Consider the following 17,562-nt stretch of genomic DNA (forward strand, 5'->3'; position numbering starts at 1 on the left):
AATTGTTTGAAGTTGTGTGCTAAACCTGAGTAATGTTTTCTTTCCTTTTTAAAAAGTATCTTATTTATTTATTTGTCAGAGAGAGAGAGAGCACACAAGCTTGAACAGAGGGAGAAGGAGACTCGCCGCTGAGCAGGGAGCCCGATGCGGGGCTCGATCCTAGGACCCTGGGATCATGACCTGAGCTGAAGGCAGACGTTTAACTGACTGAGCCCCCAAAAGAAAGAAGTTAATTAACAACCACTTTCTCTCACTTTCCCTGTGGTGGCCTCTATGTGTGTGTGTGTGTGTGTGTGTGTGTGTGTGTGTGTGTGTGCGCGTGCGCTGTTATGAAAAATCAGGAATAGTCATGTTTTCTACTCTTAGCTGAAGCATATTCAGAACCTTGTCTATAGGTCCAGGCTCTGGTAGGGAATGTTCTAAAAGAAACACAGTGATCAAAGATCAAAACTCTGAGGAAATCTTATTGGCTGCTTCTATTTCTACTTGTAGTCACAAACAGCTGTTGCAAGCCACCTACCAGCAAACAACCATCAGCCCATGAGAAATCTCACAAATAGGAAGCACAATTCCAGGCCAGAAAAAATAATTTCTCTACAGTGAGTGAACATAGCCTGACGTCCCATTGCTGTGTATGCTCTCCTGTAACAGCACAGAACTTTGTATGTCTATTCCTCTAATTAGGAACTGGACCCTGTCTATACCCTGTTATTTGAGGTTTTTGGAATATGTCGTGCACATCTAAACTTGTGTTCTATTCATCTTTTTTTTTCTGCATCTAAGTCTCTCTTAATATTCTCAGGCTTCTAGCCAGGATTCCTACACCATATTGTTTCAGTTCTTGGCTCATAATGTTTACTTCAACTTCTCTTAATTGCTCGTATTAGACTGTGATTAACATGTTCTCATGTAATTTATTTGACTACTTGAGACAGGGTGCTGTGTCTTCTGAGTTGAGGCTTCATTCCTTGATGTTTTATTTCTCTATGAATTCATAATATTTCTTTGCCAATCTTTATTCTATATTAACAAAACCATGATGTATAGAAGCTGGCTCCAGGTATTTCTGACCAATACTAAGATTTAGAATAAGATAAATAATACATAGGTAACTTTGCGGCATCACTCCAAATCAGATAAAAATTTGCAATATGTATAAATTATTTCATATTTAGTTAAATTTGCCTTACATGTCTTCTGAGTAAGCATAATTCTTACGAGAATGTATAAATATCAAACATGAAAATTGTCAGGCCAAGGATTGACATTGCCTTATTTCATACCATAAGGAACAGTACAAGTTTATTGTTTATCTTTGCCAAAGTGATACTAACTTGATAGTATTTGATCTCCAAAATGGCTGAAGAGTGTATTTTCTAGTTTAAAATAATTCTAGATTATTTGTATTTTGTAAATTACTCAAGTAGTGAGTAAAATGAGTGCATTCTTGTTGAAAGACATATGAGCACATGCAGAAGTGTTTTGAATAAAACCACATTTCCCTCAGAGTTAACTTTGTTAACTATAATAACTATAGCTTAATGGTTTCATTTATTTTTCTACATAATTTTGCAATATTTACAGTTATTTATAGATACTTGGCTTGTATATTTTATTTTGAATTATATTTTATTTCCTCAAAGATGACCTGTTTTATGTCAATTAACACTATGTCTTGGAGGATTTTATTTTTCATCTGTTTACATACAGCTGCAATCCTTCTATTGGTTATCAATTTCAATTTTTTAATGACCCTCCCCACTAAAGGTCACTTATATCAAGCATACAGTTTCCACTTTTTTTTAATATTGGAAACAGGTATGCTTCACATAGTGCATATATGCGAAAGTATGGATTTTCATATTAGAGTCTTTTTTGCTAATCTGACCAATGAAAATCACATCTCATGATTCAATTTACATTTATTTCTATACTTATTATTTCAGTCCATTCAGGCTATGATAGCAAAGTGCCATATACGGATAGTTCATAAATATTTATTTTCATAGTCCTGGAGGCTGGGAAGTCTGGCAGATTAGGTATCTGGTGAAAGCCTTTTTCTGGGAGGTAGACTGCTGAATTCTGTGTCCTCAGGCAATGGAAAAAACAAACTACCTGTCTGGGGTCTTTTTTTTTTCTTTCTTTCTTTTTTTTTTTTTTAATGAGAACACTAATCCCATTCATGAAGGCTTCACACTCATGACTTAAGCAACTCCAGAATGTCCCACCTCCTAAGATCATCACTTTGGGCATTAGGTTTTGAATATATGAATTTTGAGGATACACAAACATTCAGACTATAGCATTTACAATTCATATATGAAACTTCTATTTATGTTTTAAAATTTCCCCCAATAGATTATAAGTATTTCTTATAATTCCTTGTTGGAATTTTTTCATATCAAGTTATAAATTATTTTTCTTTTATCTATGGTGTAAACATTTTTCACTAGAGTGACTTGGGATTTGGGATGTATTCCCGCAGAGGACCAGATCTGAAATATTCACAAAAGTGCACTTTGGGACATTTAAGTCTTACAGATGTCTCAGTTTACTAAAAAAAGTTCAAATAACACATTTTCTGTAGAGCACGTTAGAAAATGTTAAACGGGGAAACATTCCATTAGTGTGTCTTCTCCCTATTTCCCGTGTCCACATAAAAACTTTGCTTGCATGGCAATTAGATTATATCCTGCTTTGTCCATGGTACAGATCTGCCCTGACATAAGAAATGAGCAGCCAGGATACTGGAGTCACCATAGGGAAGGATATTTGCCCTAAAGAGATGTCTTATTCCCACCAGAATTTCTGAGTTAGTATTCTACCAGTGTTGTATTTAGGCACTGAAATTTGGATTTAGACTCATTACAATATCATCTAGACTTTTCTTGTTACTAAACTTCTATTCCACAGATACTGAAAATTTTCCCACATAAATTGTTGTTAATTTAGGTGAAAAGATACCGCTAGCATCTGTAAGAGAAAAATTTTATAGATTAATAGAATACATTATTTGATTGTCTTAGGGGTGTTAGGTGCGTGAAGTCTTAATAAACTGCTGCCTTGCCATTTTTCTTTTCCTTTATATTAATGTTCTCCTTATATAGATGTATTATCAAGATTTTGTGAGCTTTCTATTAAAAGCTGTGCAGCTTTTCATTTTTAATTTCTACTACTGGTTTTCTATTGCTGTGTGAAAAATTCTGACAAATTTAGTGGCTTAAAACAACACACATTTATTAGCTCAGTTTCTGTGGACCAGGAGTCTGCACGTAGGATGGCTAAGTCCTCTGCTCAGCATCTCATAAGGCTGAAATCAAGATGTCAGCCAATCAGCAATATCATCAGAGGCGCTGTGTCCTTTCTCAAGCTAAATGATTGTCCACAGAAATAAATTGTTTTCAGGTATAGAACTGAGGTACTCAGCTCCTGGAGGTCACTTGCAGTTCCCTGCTACATGGCTCCCTCCAAAATATGGTGGTTTGCTTCTTTAGGATCAACAGAAGAAAGTGTGCCACTGCTTGCAATCTGTCTGTCTTCTGTCTTTTAAGTACTCACCTGATTATGTCTGGCTAATATAAAATAATCTTTCTCTGATGAACTGAAAGTCAACTATTTAGATACCTTAATTACACTTGCAAAGTTCCTTCACCTTTGCCCTATAACACAATCATGTTCTGCTACATTCAATCTCAAGGGGAGGGATTACAAAGGAGGTATATTTCCATTTTTTTCTCTAGAAGTCATTTATTCAGATTTATCCTATGAATTATTTCACAAATCTAATACACTGACCATATTTCCTTAATAATTCTACTGCATTATTATATATGTGTAAATATTTTCTCTAATGTTTAACACTTACTTATATGGTTTATTCTTGCTCCCTTTTTCCTTATTTGTACACTTGCTTTTTATTCTTTGTACTGATCCAATTATCCTTGAATATCCAGGATATAACAGCAATTCACTGAGTCAGCCTCTGTCAACTACTTTGTCTGATGGATGTGCTGGAGCTTCTGTGGCTAACTGGGCAATTGTGCTTCCTTTTTTTTTTTTTTTGTGCTTCTTTTATAATGAGACATTGAATTCAACTTGATCTAAACTTGAAGAAAATTTCAGCATGCCAACAGCCTTTTAGAGTCTCATACTTAGCAGGTGTAGTTCAGACTTCAGTCAAGAACCCTTAATGTATTCTGAGGAAGAATCAGGGAGAAATCTAGAAACTTCTATCACTTTGTGTAGCTTCTTCTTACGTCTTGCCCTGCCAATTCCATTAGCTTTAGCAGCATCCTAAGCTCACTGAGGTCGGGTCTTCCATTTGGGATTTATCTTCCTCCTTCCAGATTCAAAAGTCTTTTCAGAGAGAATGCCAAGTTTATTGAGGATTGACCTTGGAATTCATCTCATGCAATTAACTTTTGCCAAGGAATACAATCCAGCAAAGCTGTTGTTCAATTACTAAAAATAGTTGGCTAATATGCTTTGTCCAATTTTGACGTTGACATTTTCTAGACAATAAATCTGGCGCCAGTTTTCTGTCATGACTGAAAGAGGGAATCCCTACAATAATATAGTCAAAAAAGTATTTCAAGGGAAATACTTGATGAATTCTCTGAGGTTACATAAATTAACATCATAATTGAAATAAAATATATAATCATTGATAATTAATTTGCCATGACCCTGAGGATTCCTGAAACTTTGACTAGAGTTTGAGAAAATTAATCTTTTTATAGAATCCTCCACATAGGTGGAAACCAATTAGAATGATAATTCCCTAAAGTAGGGGCATCTTGGTGGCTCAGTTGGTTGGGCATCCAACTCTTGATCTCAGCTTGGGTCTTGATCTCAGGGTCGTGAGTTCAGGCCCCATGTTGGACTCCACACTGGGCATGGAATCTACTTAAGTGGCTCAGTCAGTTGAGCATCTGCCTTCAGCTCGGGTCATGATCCCAGGGTCCTGGGATCGAGCCCCGCATTGGGCTCCCTGCTCGGCGGAAAGCCTGCTTCTCCCTCTCCCACTCCCCCTGCTTGTGTTCCCTCTCTCGCTGTCTCTCTCTCTGTCAAATAAATAAATAAAATATTTAAAAAATAATAATAAATTATCCCCTAAAGTAGATAGGACTTTGTGCTTCAACTGATTTGAAAATAACAAGTGGATGCATTTGAGTGAGGATCAAGTAGTGGGGAGTAGATTATGCTTTCCATACAGTTTATAGTGCTCCATTAGGCACTAAATGAGGATAAAAGATCCTAGTTGGTTAGTCAGAGTTAAAATCTGGCCTAAAGATTTGAGGAAAGAATGGACTTGAAAGCCAAACCATCTAGAATTGGAAGACATAATTCTTTATGCATTTCCTACCCTACCCTTAGTCCCAATGAAACGCTCTGGAGCATACACAAAATTTCTCCTTAACATGTCATCCTTTAAACTATATCCACAAACTTTTGTTCTTGTTTGTTCCATATTTTTCTTCTTGCTTAATATTTTTTTTAGCAATGCCTGGAGTCTGATGACCAGCTACTCTATCCTTTGTATTGTGTGTTCAATGGAAATGCTTTTGTTTCATACTTATCTGGGCTTTATCCACATCTGAAGACTCCTTTACTTCACTTTTTTTGCTTTCTTGTGAAATATCCTCCAAGTGATATAATCTAATGGTATGTTCTACTGGTCAAAGGCAGAATTTTAGAATCAAATGGTCAGACAGCATCCCTGATAGCTAACAGAAAACATTTCTGCCATTAATTTCAAGGATATGTTTAGTTTCATATATGTGTCCATGGGTGAAGTGGTGGTGGTTCCTGTCATAAAAAGAAGAATGTGTATTAAATAATATACTTAAGAGATGCTTTCTAGAATATAAGTTCTGAAGATTTTAGCAAGAGAAATTATTTTTAGCAAAATATACCATAAAAGCAATAGAGAGTAGAATAAAAACACAACATCCAGTTGAACTGGCACCAGGGTGTTCAGAAACTCCAGAATCCTGATCTTAACAGTTTCTTTGAGGCACCTGGGTAGCTCGGTTGGTTGAGCATCTGACTCTTGGTTTCTACTCAGGTCATGATATCAGGGTCCTGGGACGGAACCCAGAGTTGGGCTTCGCTTTAAGCAGGGAGTCTGCTTAAGATTTTCTTCTCTACCTCTGTCCCTCCCCATTATTCTCTCTCTCCTTCTCTCAAATAAATAAATAAAATCTTAAAAAACAAACAAACAATTTATCTTTTCAGTGGTCTCAGAAAAGTTTGAAAATGACTGCTGGGGCAGATAAAACACTGGTCTAAATTTAGAAAGCTTGTGTTATAATCCTGACAGAGCACCTCCCCCGCCCCCCGACCTGTTCAGCCAAATCAGTTGATCTCTGTGGCACTCAGCTTCTTCATTAGTCAAATAAATTGGTGAGAATAAGAAGGATGTAGGTGATTTCCATATTCTTCCCCAGTTATAGGATGATCTACGTTTAATTACTTACAAAAAAAATAGAAATATTTAAGACTTTGGCAATTAATGAAATTTTATAATCTGTGAAATGATAAAATACCTAGAAGAAATAGATCCGTACTCATTGTCAAGACACTTTGAAACAGTAAGGCCATTCTCTTTGTATTGCAGAACAAATGAAAAGTGAAGACAGAATCCTCTGACATTCTGCTATCATAAAAATTAATGATCAGAGTGATATAGATGAATGGTCAGTGACTATAATATATAGTAAACGAATTATTTCCTAAAAATTTCCCAGTGTAAATTCATAATCGCCTATTATAGAAAAAACATTTTAATCTTCATATGATCTAGAACTTGACTTTTTTAATGATTTTATTTATTTATTTGAGTGAGAGAGAATGAGAGATAGAGAGCACGAGAAGGAAGAGAGTCAGAGAGGGAAGCAGACCCTCCACTGAGCAGGGAGCCAAACGCGGGGCTTGATCCCAGGACCCTGAGATCATGACCTGAGCCAAAGGCAGATGCTTAACCAACTGAGCCATCCATGTGCCCCTAGAACTTGACATTTTAAGTACGGGTTGTCCCAGGTTCATTTTATGCAGGGTGAAAATGATCTCAAGAGAATCTGGAACTTCCATCTTTATCATTATTAATGTAACTTCACTTTTTTATAAGAAACTGTGGAGATGAGTTTAATAATATGATTTGAGAGTAACTAGAGGATCATCTTTTTAAAAATTCATAAACAACCTCCTAGAACCCTAGAGATGGCTATATTGTTCATTTTGATTTTGAAGTTTAAAAACCTTTAAATATCTGAAACTACCTATATACCTATACATACCATCTTTTTATGTATCTGTGTAACTATCATCTATCTATCTATCTATCTATCTATCTATCTATCTATCTATCTATCTATCATCTATCTATCTATCTATCTATCCAACCATCTATCATCTAAATAGCTAGCTAGCTTAATTATAGGGAGCATACATACCAGGGAGAGCTGGCTAAGTATATTTTTTCAGTGTTAGTAATATTAATATAGTGATAATGAGTTTATTTAACAGCTAGAAAGTTAACTCATCCTTAAATGAATGGAATACATAATAAGATTCAAGAGGAAAATAAAGTCTTGAACTTTTAGACACAGTCAAAACTGGATGGAATGAGATGCAGTAAGGTAGATAAATATGTGTCTAGGAAAATTGTGAACTGTGTCTCTGTCAAGGAAGAGGGTCATAGGAGGTTTAAGGACACCTCAAACAAATATGAGGTGTCTCATCTAATGTCTCCTCAGACTCAACTTGGTATTTATTTTTAATTCACTTCCAAAAGAATGTGGCTTTTTATATTGTTGCAAATAGTTTCTTTTCCATTTTTCATGTGTTTTTGTTTTGTTTTGGCTTCCATAAAGGTCTCATATTCCCAGCTTCACTCATTCATTCAACTCTACAAATACATAGTGAGCACAATATAAGCCACACACTATTTTACTGCTGACGGAGCAAAGACCAAAACATATAAATCTTCCTACTCACGTGGAATTTATATTCTGGCACGTTCTTAAGTGTCAGTGCTTAATTATGACTGCTGAATGGGACATTTCTCATAGGTGGAAGAAAGCATATACATCTCCTTTTCTCTTCTGTGCTTCATTCCTATTGCTCGCCATTAAATTTTGATGGACTCAATTCCTCCCTATTATGTAAACCCCTCTGCCTACTTTGGATTATATTTATTTTCCTTGCTTGACACATGTAAACTGTTTCCATCTACTTTGAAAACCTATCTGCAGCATACTTCGGACTTGTAACTTCTTGCTGTACAAACTTTTTAAAGTTAACATTGTTTCATCCTTTTTTAAAAACATCCTGAGTTCTTCTATTTTTTAATATGTCACTAATGCAATTGAATTGAATATTTTGAAACAGAAATATCTGACTTTTTCATGACAGATGCAAAGAGGTTTCGGATAAACATGGATCTTCGTAGTATACTTGAATTAATGTGGCTTAATATAGGCTTACAATAGTCCCAAATTCTCCTTTATTCCTCCCAAACATCTTTTCAGTAAAAGTTTTGGTGCTTAAACCCAAACTTAAGATGCATTAAATCAAAAGATGTCTTCTTGTAGCTAGGTCCTCTTAAACTCTGAAATACTCATAGAGATGTAGAGATTCTCCCCGGTATTTGAGCCATAAACCATGCTGCAGCTGCTGGGTATATAAATATCCTGGAGTCACCCAGCTTTGTGGTGAGCAGGAAACTTTTGGCAGCAAGAAATATCTGTTTGCCAGCATTGAGTCCCTCTGAGTATGGGCTGCCTCCTGATTTCTTGCCATATAGCCAGTTTCCAGTGGCTGTGTAATCACCAAGCACAATGCAAGATCAAAACAAATATGTCCTTAGGTTGATATTTTTCAATTTTTCCACCCAGCAGGTAAACAAACATTAGTCAATTTTCTCAGAGTGAGCTCACTTCCAATTTTGAGGAACTGATTATAGAGATTTCTGTGAACTCACTAGAAAGGGAAGATGTAGGTCCAGGTTACACGGTGGTTACTACTTTGTTGAAGCCTCTTTGAAATTTCTCCCAGAAGGAAAACTGCAGATGAACCCCACTGTGCCAACCTGTTGCTGGTGGTTTGTACGCACATTACTGTTCTATGGAGTTCCAACAGTGCCTTTGCCCCTGAGTTCGATCTTAGGACCTCAGATAAAACATCACCAATGTGTTCAACCAATTGCTCAATGCTTGTATTCATTTCTCTAAAATAACACTCCAATATAAAGCATATGAGTAATAGGAATAAAATTATTTCACCATATCCACACATCCATGAACAGGGGCAAGATTTTATCCTTTTTCATGTATACTGTGTGGAAACAGTTCCAATATATACAATATTTATTTTCACATAGGCCCTTAGATATTCTTATCACTATATTTGGGATAGGATATCATTAGTTATATATATGCCTTCCTTGACTGTGGGGTTTTTAAGGCAGAAAATGTATCTTAGACATCTTTGATCCAAAGAAAATCATCAACAATATTTACTACACCTTGTGTAATGAGTATTCAATAAATATTTCTTTGTGTCTTTAACAATGAGGAAGAATGGAAAATCAGATATATTTTGTATATAGGAAAATCTATATACATTCTCATGTATTCGTGTGTGTAACAATCTTTACATATTACCATTAATATATTTTTTACATCTATTTACTTTATTATGGTTTTATGTTTTAAAACTCACGGTGAGGGGTGCCTGGGTGGTTCAGTCAGTTAGCATCTGCCTTCGGCTCGGGTCATGATCCCAGGGTCTTAGGATCGAACCTCACCTCTGGCTCCCTGCTCAGCGGGGAGTCTGCTCTCCCTCTGCCCCTCACTCGTGTTCTCTCTCACTTTCTCTGTCTGAAATAAATAAATAAAATATTTTAAAATAAATAAATAAAACTCATGGTGACTTGTGCTGTTTTCTTTCTTGCTAATATTGTTAAGTCCCAAAACAGTTCTAAGAAAAATACCTTAAATGTATTTTTAATAACTCAAGTGGTTAGGATGAGTTGGGGGCTTGCTTCACTCAGAGTATTCTTCTCACATAAAATCAACTTAACACAGTAACAGTGTGAGATACACCTGGGAGTGGATGTGTTAATTTGTGTTTTGGAGGATCTGCACTAATATCTACTGGGTAACCTAATCATTTTGAAGTATCCATTATAATTTCATATCTACTCCTCTTTTCACTGGAAAAAGAGAAATAGCTTCTTTTTTTTTTAATTTGCAGATGACAGTTAAAAATATTGTTCTTGAACAAAATATTTAAAACAAGTTTGAGGGATCCCTGGGTAGCTCAGTCAGTTAAGCATCTGCCTTCGGCTCAGGTCATGATCCCAGGGTCCTGGGATTGAGTGGCATCGAACCCCTTGCTCAGTGGGGAGCCTGCTTCTTCCTCCCCCTCTGCCTGCAGCTCCCCCTGCTTATTCTCTCTCTCTCTCTCTGACAAATAAATAAATAAAATCTTTAAAAAATAAAACAAGTTTGAATTTCCTTCAATCAGTACATCCTGACTTAATCCCTCGAAAATCCCCTGTAGCCCTAGGAACAGCCCTTGTTTCTTGGGTCTTTTATTATCCATACATACTTTGTGATTTCATCCACATTTTTGCTTTAAATAAATAACATCAATATGTGAATGATATCCAAAATTATATTTTCAATTGTGAACCCTTGCTCTAACTATATACTTCTAAAAACAACATACTCATTGTCACTAATTATATATCTAAAAGACAGCTTAACCTAAATTTTTCAAAAACAAACTACTACTTTTTCCTTAAAACCTACTACTTCTCACATTCTTCCCTATCACATCAATGGCAACTTCGTTTTGCACTGCTCATTCCAAAACTATCACTTTCCTTAAATATTCACTTTCTCTTGCTATACATATTCAATCTTTCAAGAAATTCCATTTTTTCTACTTTCAGATATATCCACTGTTGACCACTAACTACAAACTCCAGTGCTACTGTCCGAGGTACAACCACCATTTCTCATTTAATTTCTGCAGTGGGTTCTTAATTGAACTTGATGCTTCTACCCTTCACTTACTACAGTATAATTTCAAAACAGGAGACAGATTATTTTAAGAAAGATGATGTCAGTCATCCTATCAAGATTCTAGAATTACTTCATACTTCATGTAATATAAAATTAAAGTTCTTACAATTGCTCTTGAGCTCCTTCAAGATCTATTCCTGTAGAATATATATATATATATATACACACACACACATATATATATCTGAATAGACCTATCATATATGTAACATAATATATGAAATATACATATTAAATACATATTTTCACATATGTAAATTTCATATATATATATTTCATACATATACATACACATGCCCACACACACATATATATACATTATAAATATTATATATATATGTGTATACGCCACATGTCTTAACTATACCAGGCATGCTTTTCTTTAGTTTAATCATGAAGGGTAATCTTGTATGACGTTCCCTAGGTATTGCATATTCAATGATTTTCCGAACACAAAATGTAGTTTTAATCTGAGGTTTTATCACTCAGTGAAAACAAGATTCATTTAAAAGCTCAATGTTGGATTTCCTCTGCAGGTCACAACTATTGAAGATACTCTTACAGAGCTGGAATCTCTGAGAGAAAAGAGACATTAAATCCTGAAATAATAGAAGTCACATATTGATACTTAAGTATGAATAAAGAGGTAGATACATTATTGTACCATACAGCAGGTGGCAAACAAGAGGCTAGGTAGAACCACAGAGATCAATGGGGATGGTTATTAAAAACAATATTCTGAGGGGCAAGACAAATTGGCAACCAACAGCGTATTGCTCAATCTATGCAAACAAAAGAAATTAAGAAAGAATAATCAGAAGCCTTCGGAAGACATCCTAATAAAATGTCGACCCCTTTCCCAGGTGCTGAGGTTGAATCAATATTCAGATTGTAAATGAAAGGCCAAATCCCCATGAGCAATTACCCTACAACACAAAGGCAAACGTATCCTATAATGATTCTGGCAGTTTTCCTCCAAAGGATTCTAAGCCATTTAATCCACTTGAAAACAAAACCTTTCAAAGACTATTAAAAATAAAATCTCAATAGTCATTGATACTGAAGTACGTGTAGTGTTTTCACAGCATCACTTAAAGTTGGGACATACCCATGTCAGGTTATAAATAGATCCAGTATTCATCACACACACACATACACACACACACTCTTGAACACACATATACATACATAAAATGTATGAGTGTAATGAACAGACTTGAAAATTAACAGATTCCCACATAATTTTGAGGTTTATAGAGAGATTGAAGGGAAGCCAGGGAAACTACCTCTCCCCTACCTGACCAAGAGAGTAAATTGAAAGCAATTATCATGAGCCAGGGAAATGCCAGAGATAAATGCAATTAATCCAAATATGCAAGAATGATTGTCCCCACAATATTGCCATTTAACTTAGCATGTGGTGAGTAGCTCTTGTTGCAGCTGTAGAGTCAGATGTATCATCTTTGCTAGTCCAGATTAATAGCCTCAGAACATGGTACATGGTCCTCAACCTGTGAAAAGCATTATTTCCTATTCCTATCAAGGAAGATGAGTACACGTGCCACATTCACACATGATGGACAGTTTTTTACCCAAAGGCTATGATAACTTTCCTGCCTTCTTTTGTAATATAGACTAAAGAAATCTGAACCATCTGGACATTCCACAACACATCATATTGGTACATTCTACTTTTGACATCGTTATAATTGGGCCAGAAAAGCAAGGTGCGGCAAACACATCAGAGGCCTTTATAAGATGCATGTTCCCCTAAAGGCTGGAGATAAATTTATAAATATTTGGATGCCCAATACATCACTTAAGTTTTTATGAATTCAATTATCAGGGGCATGCTGGTTTACTTCTTGAAAAATAAAGAAAATTCTTGCATTACAAAACTTCTCCCCTGAGAAAAAAGCACAGCACATGATAGGTCTTATCAGGTTCTGGAGATAGCACATTCCACACCTCAAACCACTGTTCAGATGCATTTACTGAGTATTAAAAAAGGCTATCAGATTTCTTGGGGCCTAGAGCAAGAAAGGCTTTGCAGAAGGTCCATGGCATGGTGCACATAGCTCTGTATTTCAGGCCCAATATTCCAGGAAATCCTATAATCTTAGAGTTAGTTACCTATGGTGAGAAAAGATCCTGTGCAAGGTTTATAGCAAACCTCAAATTCAGCTTAAAAGTGTAGATCCATAGTTAAAAAACAAGGTTGTATCATCTGCAGCAGAGATTTATATAGTTTCAGTAGTGCTACAGTGTCCTGATGGAGATGGAATATCTGACAATGGAATATAAGTGACCATGGAGCAGGAATTTCCCATCATTTGGGTATGGTCAATCCCACCCAGACATATATTGGGCTGGCCCAGTGATAACCTGAGTTAAGACAGTGTTATATCCAAGGCTTCAGCTTGCTGAATTTTACAATTAAGCTCTTTAAGCAGATTCAGACCACCAAATTCATCTACATTGCCGCCCACTGTCTCTTCTGTTAGCTCATGCCTAAAGCAGCATTGGTAACAGTGAATGGGGTCTAGAGAGCTTTATTGGGTTTTGTGACTAAGAGAGAAGGATAAAAGTCAAACTTGTTGATTCAGTGTGTGGATGAAAGCTCAGGTGGCCTTAGGAGACAACACTGGGGGCAAACACCATCATTCATTTGGTGTGAGAGAAAAAAGTGGTCCAAGCTTAACATATATGCAAACTTGGGCAATTTTGAATGTTGTTTTTGGATTATCAAAGGCATGGAAGCACAAAAATGAAAAAACTACCAGGGGCAAGGATGTCTGCATAGGAGGCATGTGGATGGACCTATGTACGTGGGAACAAAGTGTAAAACTCTTTTATTGCCTTTCAACAGAAACTTTGCTTCTTAAATGGAAGAGTCACTAAACAATATGTGATGTCAGCTGGTCATAGAGGGCAGGCACACAAAACTCATCTTTGGAGAACATAGATGTTAAGAATGCAGGTTCTGCATGACTGCAACTGCCTGAGCTCTGCTCAGCAAGGCTGCTCCAGCTACTGCCACTGATGGAGGTCAAACTGGCCAGTGAGAGCCACTGTTGCTGAGCCCCTTACAAGACATCATTCCTCAAAGAGGACCAACCAGTTGCTTTGGATCACTGAAGTAGTCAACTAGAATAGCATTCAGCAAGAAATGGTGGTGATTCATCTTGCTTGAAATTGACATATATTCAGGAATTGGTTTGTCTTTCCTGACCTGAGGGTTTACGCTTGTACCACTCTCCATGGGCTTACAGTGTATATTTAACACAAGATCCTACATAATATTGCATTGGACAAGAGACACAACTTGCAGAAGAAGGCATGTAGAAGTGGGCACATGCTATTGGGAGCCATTAAATGGTATATGAAGCCGACCCAGGCTCTCTCATTACAGAGCCAATCCTTAAACGTTCAGGAAAATTTCAAGCTAGTTGATTATTGCTTTGGTAGCTTGAAATTGACCACCGTGGGAATATTTATGATGTGGAAACTGGCAAATGCTACATATCAGGACATTCCCCCACACAAAGTATTGATGGTTATACATTTACCAAAACAGAACTGGATCTCCCAATCTTATCATACCATGCTACTCAGAGGCTGCTGGTCTAATAGAGAGATGAAAACCCCTTTTAAGACTGTATTTGAGGGGCGCCTGGGTGGCTCAGTTGGTTAAACGACTGCCTTAGGCTCAGGTCATGATCCTGGAGTCCTGGGATTGAGTCCTGCATTGGGCTCCCTGCTCAGCGGGGAGTCTGCTTCACCCTCTGACCCTCTTCCCTCTCGTGCTCTCTATCTCTCATTCTCTCTCTCTCTCAAATAAAAAAAATAAATAAAAAATCTTAAAGACTGTATTTGAGGAAACATCATAAAAGTAATATACTATAAGATGAGGTGCCATCCTCCTAAAAGAATCTCACAGCCTAAATCGATAAACATTGCATCCAATAGACTGAGTAATTGGGTCAGAAAAACAAGGGTCAAGTATGAATGGCTAAATTTGTCAAAACCCCTGGCGATGCACTTGGAGAATGTATATATCCCAGATCTAAAATTTTAGGTTTTCTTACTTTAGGAATCGTGGTTCCCAATAGTGGAACACTTCCATCAAGAACATTCCCATTAAGCTATGAGGCACACTTACTGACAGATGACTTATACCTTCTTGTGACAAGGTGGAAAGTAATCAAGAAAAGAAATCACAGCATCCAGGAAGGGGGAATTTACCTTATCCTTAAGAAGAAGTTGGCATTTTTGTTACATAATGGAGGCATAGAATAATACATTGAGTACCAAGATGATCTGATGATGTATCCCCGTACTCACCTCCTGATTCTTGATAGCCAATGGAATGGTACAGCACCACATAGCCTGAGAAACACATGGTGCCCAGGGGTTCACAGTACTCAGGGATGATAATCTAGATCATCTCTCCTGTAAGCTTTTAATACCAACAGTGACACTAGTGACGGAGGAAGGTAATTTTAGAGTAAGTTGCAGTCATGAACTTAAGATCCAGCAATAGAGGTTTATCCGTACATCTTCCTCTTGTGAGATTTTCCAAAAAATATATTAACCAGAGTGCTGGAATAACAATTCTACAAATGTTGATTTCACCACATGCAGCTAGAATTTCTGAGCAGCACATGTGGTGGTCTACAATAATGTGTTGCCTAGATAGCTCTGTAGAATAGAGGCACTCATCCTCCTTGTTGAGAATGTTGGCTGTTGATGAGCTGAATCCTTCTCCAGTAATTTCTATCATCTGCACAAAGCTTCTTCATATAAGATTGCTCTACAATGATTGGATATCTAATGATTACCTTCATCCAATGATTGAACAAAACATGGGGAGCCAAAGTCCCAATTTCTGCATCAATTGGAATAGTTTCGTATGTTCTTCCCAGCTCCAGGTCTTCCCATAGAATCTTTTATAATTCAAATTCTTCCATCTGCCTGATGTTTGTAGAGGCTATTCCTGAGACCACCTCCCAATACATTTTCTCGTTTCAAATTTCAGAGGAGCAGAATATGTTTTCTGGGGAATTTGACCTATGTCAGATCTTAATATACCCTTCAATGTTTGTATTTATTTGACATATTATGATGAAATGTGTTGTATATAGAAACTATTTCATTGTAATTTTTCAAACTCTGTTAATTATACAAATAAGTGTGTAAAAAATATAAAATTGTTACGGCTTCTTGCAGTGGGCAATTAACTCAGTCTCTATTGGACTCATCAGTTGAGTTCATTGACAAATCCTGGGAAGGACGTACTCAAATTTGGTGTTAATGTAAATAATAACACCATGGAACAAAATAGCTAGATATCTCATTGTAAGCTCTCTATTCCTATATGTTTGTCAAATGGACTTACAATGTATCTGACCAAATTATCTGCTAATACAGAACACATTTTTTAATCCATAAATTGAAAAGAATTATTTTTTGGGGAGGAACTTAGCATATTGTCAGGAAGTTTTCATTTGAATTGACATTTATCGAAAAAGAATGCATTTCCACAGGAAAATAATACACAAAACTTATTTCTTTATAATTCATGATTAAAGAAGCTTTATAGTAAGAAAGATGAAAAAAATACATTTAGGTCCTATAAATATTTTGCATGACATCCATTGCCAATTTTCTTTTAGATTGAAGCATTCAGTACACAATTACAGACACAAACCTGGTATGTACACCAAATGCAGATTCTTTTTTCAGTGTAGGAATAATTATACAACTGAATAATGCAGATTAAAATCAGGTCGATCTTTTCGTAGCGGGTGTTTCCTAAATCTTTCCCAAATGAATAAATGAAAACCTAAATAAAAATAATTATCCCTGAATTTTATCTTTATTAAATAAAGATTTAGGTGAGATTATATACAAAAAAACATTGAATTGCCTATTAAATAAATTAAATAAATTTTAAGATTTTGTTTATTTATTTATTTATTTAGAGGGTGCAAGCAGAGGGAGGGCAGAGGGAGAGGAAGAAAGAGAATCTAAAGCAGACTCTGCAGGGGGAGGGCAGAGGGAGATGGAGAGAGAGAATCTCAAGCTGACACTCTGCTCTGAACACAGAGCCCACTGTGGCGCTCCATGACTCCATTTGGGGCTTGATCTCAGGACCCTGAGATCATGACCTGAGCTGAAATCAAGAGTTAGATGCTTAACAAACTGAGCCACATGTGCCCTAAAAATAAATATATTTTAATCTGAAAGATTATGTTATTATAGTTTAACTTTTCTGTGGTAAAATTACTAACTAAAAACAGATTTTCTTTTTTTTCTCAGAAACTTCAATGTTTGCTTCACATGATCACTGTTTCGTTAAGTAGTTAACATTTATAACATTGGTAGACTTAGAATTTGAACAGTGTTCCTAAAAAATATATGTATGTAGTTTATGTGGATTCTTAGTGTCCAAAGATAGTTCATATTT

Source organism: Callorhinus ursinus, unplaced genomic scaffold, assembly GCF_003265705.2.
Source record: "Callorhinus ursinus isolate GAN/ISIS: 27379988/994484 unplaced genomic scaffold, GSC_fseal_2.0 scaffold1, whole genome shotgun sequence".
In the NCBI taxonomy this organism is placed as follows: domain Eukaryota; kingdom Metazoa; phylum Chordata; class Mammalia; order Carnivora; family Otariidae; genus Callorhinus; species Callorhinus ursinus.